The sequence below is a fragment of the Amaranthus tricolor genome, chromosome 14 (genome assembly GCF_026212465.1).
Source record: "Amaranthus tricolor cultivar Red isolate AtriRed21 chromosome 14, ASM2621246v1, whole genome shotgun sequence".
Classification (NCBI taxonomy): domain Eukaryota; kingdom Viridiplantae; phylum Streptophyta; class Magnoliopsida; order Caryophyllales; family Amaranthaceae; genus Amaranthus; species Amaranthus tricolor.
The window spans coordinates 19383712-19389711 of record NC_080060.1 but is presented as its reverse complement, the minus strand read 5'-3'; positions in this window follow the sequence as shown (position 1 = coordinate 19389711).

Here is a 6000-nt window from a genome sequence, read left to right as displayed (position 1 = left end):
CAAAAATCAATAATAAATTTGGATTTCTAACATGCACTTAACTTTTCCTAGTTAGAGTTGTTAGACTAATACTTGTGATGATTTTAACATATTTGGAGTATACTTATTATGTTGAGCAACATACTTAGTTAAGTCCCATAATTTACTTGAATCCTTTAAGTAACAAAATTTATACGTTTGTGGAAAAACATCTTCTTACTTTCTATTGTGGCCGATTTTTATAGATTTACAAGTGATGATTTTCTTAGTTTAGAGATAAAATACTCATTTTATAATGATCTTAGTTTATAGAAAGATTCATGTAAAAAAAAATGAAAAAAATGTTTTACATGAACAAGTTTTAACAAAACTAGTGGAATAAAGAAATGAGTATAACTTACTCTATACTTGGTGGATTTCTTCAAGTTTGGTGTCTATGGAAAGCTCTTAAGATGAAGATTATTTTTATGGGAGATTTGAGTTTATAAACATAAATTTTCAGAAGTTTTAGATGGGTTTTTGAAGAAGATTTGATGAGAAAAGAAGGTGTTTTAGTTATTGAAAGTTTAGAGGATTCTAGTGTTTGTTCATGGATGAACTTGGGAGCAATGTGTTGGGATTTATGGCTGAATAACAATTCAGAAAATTGAGTGCTTTTGCTTCAAATATTTGCCTCTTGCATGCTTGTAATGATGCACAAGCTTTGGGTAGAACAAAAGGGGTTTTGGGTAGTGTGATTGGCTTGAGTGTGTAAGTGAACAAGGAGCTACTAAGGGGATTTGGGACAGCTATATTAGCTGCTGTTTGGGGCTGATTTGGAGTGTTTTTTGTCCTCAATTTGGTCTATTATGGTATAAGAAAGGTTTATCTAAGATAGTTTAAAGTTTGAGTAAAAATTGTTGTACATGTAACAAGTTATGTAACTTGTATTTCATGTTTAAAAATCACTTGTATATGTGAGAAATATTTAATTTACTCCCATCATGGTTATATAATATGCTTGGATAATAATTAAATTTTTTTTTTGAACTGTTATGGGTAGTTGCTCAACTTTAAGTTTTACCTCCAAAGTTTACGTTAATTGTTACGATTCATAATTATGTTACGAATTAACAAGTTTCTTATCATCGTAGAGATTTTTCAAATTACTACCATCACTAATTAAATTATAATTAGTAACGAACAAATATATAAGAAAAAAAATTAGGCGCTAAAAACGACTAATGAAATCTTCTAACAATACGACTGTTTCAGTCTTCCCTTCTTACAAGAGTTTCGTCCTCGAAACTAACTCAAACTAATAGTTATAAATACATCACTCAAATAAGTAAGGGTATCTAATTAACATGTCGTCCTCTTTTTCCCAAGTAGCACTGTCGGCATCCTGTCCACTCCATAGCACTTTCACAAGTGGAATCGTGCGGCTACGGAGTTTTCTAACCTCTCGACCGAGGATCCTCAGGGGCTTTTCCTCATACTGCAAGCTTTCAACAAGCTGAATTGGCTCATACTGGAGAACATGTGATGGATCAAACACATACCGGCGCAATTGCGACACATGGAATACATTGTGAACCTTAGCTAATTGTGGGGGTAATGCTAACTCATAAGCTACCTCTCCAACTCTACGTAAAATCTCATAGGGTCCAATGTACCGAGGATCAAGCTTCCCCTGCATTCCGAACCTCTTGATTCCCTTTGTTGGCGAGACTTTAAGGAACACCTTCTCACCGACTTGGAACTCAAGTTTCCTCCTCCTACGGTCTGCGTAGGATTTCTGTCGATCTTGGGCAGCCTTCATCCGGTCTCTAATGATTCTGACTTGTTCAGCGGTCTCTCTGATCATCTCTGGTCCAACTAGCACACCAGACCTCCCGGTATCCCAATAAAGTGGTGTCCTACACCTTTGGCCATACAAGGCCTCATACGGAGCCATACCAATACTACTCTGGTAGCTATTGTTGTAGGAGAATCTATTAATGGTAAAATATCCTCCCACGAACACTGAAAATCAAGGGCACATGCCCGAAGCATATCCTCTAGAGTCTGGATGGTCCTCTCCGTCTGCCCATCTGTAGCTGGGTGAAAAGCGGTGCTGTAATTAAGGGTCGTGCCGAATGCCCTTTGTAGCTCATTCCAAAATCGAGCCACAAATTTTGGATCTCGATCTGAAACTATTGTCATCGGTATACCATGTAGTCTAAGTACTTCTTTCACATAAGAATCAGCTAATTGTTTTGCTTTCCAAGTTACTTTAGCAGGAATAAATCTGGCAGTCTTAGTGAGTCGATCAACAATCACCCAAATAGAATCATTTCCTCTTCTCGAACGGGGCAATCCAACAACAAAGTCCATACTCACTGATTCCCACTTCCACTTAGGCACGGGAAGTGGTTGCAACTCCCCCGGAGAGCGCTGGTGGTCAATCTTGACTTGCTGACATACTAGACATCGAGCTATGAAATCCTCGACATCCTTCTTCATGTTCATCCACCAAAAGTATTGTTTTAAATCTGCTAGCATCTTATCCCGTCCTGGGTGGACAGAATACATAGTCGAATGTGCCTCCTTGAGTATTTTCTCTATCAATTCAGGATCTCGAGGCACGCATAACCTTCCCTCTAGATGAATACTCCCATCTTTAGCAATTCTGAAGTCTTTAACTGCACCCTTTTCAATACCAATCTTCAACTCTGACAAGAAGTCATCATACTGTTGTAGCTCACGGATCTCCTCATGTAGGCTCGGTATTGTACTCATAGAATTGAGAACGCTGTCGTATGATCCCTTCTTAACCACAATCAATTCTAGCTCCTTCATCTCCACATAAATCTCGTAGGGCACTGAAATTAGTCCATTAATGACCATTCTCGGTTTTCGGCTTAAGGCATCTGCTACACGGTTTGCCTTTCCGGGATGATACTCCAAAGTGAGGTCATAATCTTTCATCAATTCTAGCCACCTTCTCTGCCTCATGTTAAGCTCCTTCTGTGTAAACAGATAAGTCAAACTCTTGTGATCGGTGTAGATCTTGCAAGTAGTGCCGTAGAGATAATGCCTCCAAATTTTTAAGGCAAATATGACTCCAGCTAATTCTAAATCGTGCACTGGATAGTTCTTCTCATTTGGCCTCAATTGTCTCGATGCGTAGGCAATCACTTTCCCCTCTTGCATGAGTACACAACCCAAGCCCTCTAAAGATGCGTCACTGTATACCGTGAACTCTTTCCTATCCTCGGGCAATACAAGCACTGGAGCCGTTGCCAACCTCTTCTTTAATTCTAGGAAAGCATCTTCGCACTTTTGTGACCACACAAACTTGGTATTCTTTCGAACTAAACTGGTGATCGGTAGTGCGATCTTAGAAAACCCATCAATATATCTTCGGTAATAACCTGCCAAACCCATAAAGCTTCTTACCTCAGTTACACTAGTCGGTGCTGGCCAATCAATGATAGTCCTTATCTTCTCGGGGTCCAATGTTATGCCATCTTTTGAGATTACATGACCTAGGAAGACAACTCGATCCAACCAGATTCACTCTTGCTCAACTTCCCATAAAAGCTTCTTTCCCTCAATCGTGTTAATACCAATCTTAAGTGCTCCTCATGATCTTTCTCTGTCTTAGAGTACACCAAGATATCATCAATGAAAACCACTACAAATTTATCAAGATAGTCGTGGAATGTTCGATTCATCAAGTCCATGAATGCTGCAGGGGCATTGGTTAACCCAAACGGCATCACTCTAAACTCATAGTGCCCATACCTGGTGCGAAAAGCAGTTTTAGGAATGTCTTCCTCCGCTATCCTCAACTGATGGTAACCAGATCTCAAGTCAATTTTAGAGAAAACTCCGGCTCCTTTCAACTGGTCAAATAAATCATCAATTCTAGGAAGTGGGTACTTGTTCTTGATGGTGATTTTGTTCAGCTCCCGGTAGTCAATGCATAGCCTCAAAGACCCATCTTTCTTCTTCACAAACAACACTGGAGCTCCCCATGGTGATACACTTGGTCTGATAAACCCTTTATCTTGTAACTCCTCGAGTTGGGTTTTTAGTTCAGCCAACTCAAGTGGTGCCATTCTATATGGTGCCTTTGAAATCGGGCTTGACCCTGGAACTAGGTCAATGTGAAAATCAATCTCTCTCTTTGGAGGTAACCCAGGTAGATCATCAGGGAATACATCAGAAAATTCTCGCAATATCAAGATCTGGCTTAAGTCGACCTCCTTGTATGTTGACTCGCTCATGTGGTAGACTTGGGCTTCCCCACCTCTCTTTGGAAAGGTTGTAAGTCTCTCAATCATCTCTGGCTCGATATTAGGTATGGTCCCATCACTAAAAGCTACTTGATCCCCTGGATTGTTCCCAACCTTTACAATCCTCTCATAGCACTCAATCACTGCCCTGTGTTTACCTAGCCAGTCCATTCCTAGAATGATATCAAACCCTCCTAAGTCAAATACAATCAGGTCTACATGGAACTCCTTACCCTGGATTACTAATGGGCAATCAATCAACTTTGTATTACATGATACCGTTGATCCATCGGGTAAGTCAACTCTATGCATTATAGGGCATACATTAACAGAACAGTCCAAGGATCTCACAAATGACTTAGAAACATAAGAATTGTCGGCCCCAGAATCAAATAAGACACGGGCGGACTTACCAAGCAATAACAGTAATCCGGAAATGACTTTACCTTCTGTCTTAGGACTCAAAGTGCTAGGTTCCTCTGCTGTAGTAATGGCAAAGAATTTTCCTCCTCCCAGGCGCTGGTTTCCTTGGCCTCCAGAAGATGAGGCTTTATTGCCTCCTTTATATTCAAGGCGAAGTTGAGAGTTATTGTTACGCTGGTTCCCTTGATTTCCTGAGTATCGTGCTCCACCATTCCCGGGGTTTCCCCGGTTCTTGCCCCAACAATCTCGAGCCAAATGACCTGGTTTTCCACAATTCAGACACACAGCCTTACCTTCACAGTTGACTCCCTTAGAGTGCCATTTCTTGCATCTATCACACAGTTGACTTTTTAGCGGGTTGGAGTTTTGTGGGTTTCTGTTGCTGTTGAAGCGGTTTTGGTTTTGAAAGTTTGTAAGGTTTTGGTTTTGATTCCCCTTGAAGTTTCCCTCAGCTCTGGGCTTCTTGCTCTGACCTCCCTGGTCTCCTCCAGATCTCTTTTTCCTCACATCTTCCTCTCTCTTGCAGACCATTTCTTTCTCCACAGCATGTTCATACATAGCTTGAAAAGACTCATATTGACCCATCAACTTTTGGTAGCTAAAGTTGAGACCATTGTAGAAGCGATCCATCTTTTTCTTTTCATCAAGCACATAATCTGGGGCAAATCGAGCCAACTCCAAGAACTTGTTAGCATATTCGGTAACGCTAAGAGAATGCTGCCTCAGGTAAAGAAATTCTGATTCTTTTTGTCTCTGTAGAGCTGCTGGGTAAAACCTCTCCCTTAGTTTCTTCAAGAAATCTTCCCATCTCCAACTGGTGGGTTGTGTTGCTCCACCAGCAGATGTGGAGGCAGCTAAGACACCTTTTAGGGCTCTCCACCAAAGCTCTGCAGGTCCCACTAGATAGAATGCTGCAAGTTTAACCTTAAGATTTTCTGGACAATTTCCCACCTCAAGAATTTTCTCGGTTTCATTGATCCAATCTTCAAGGACAACTGGATCTGTAGCACCATTGTAGGTCTTAGGCCTGTGGGTAAAACTTAGTCTCGTCATCCACACTGGCATGTTGGTTGGCTATGAACTGGACTAATTGAGCATTGGTCTCTTGGATGACTCTGAGTTGCTCGGTTAGGAGATTCAATTGGGCTTGAGGATCCATTCTTTCCCCAATTTCCTCTAGGTTCCTGCCAAGAGGTAATAACTAATTAATAATTATGCCTTTAAGACAAATAGATATGCACTTGCATAACACACTTTCTTAACTTTATTGATTTAATGGCTTAATAACTTCATCAATTTCCATCCCATTGGATCACTTGTTTAGCAGTTTCAACAC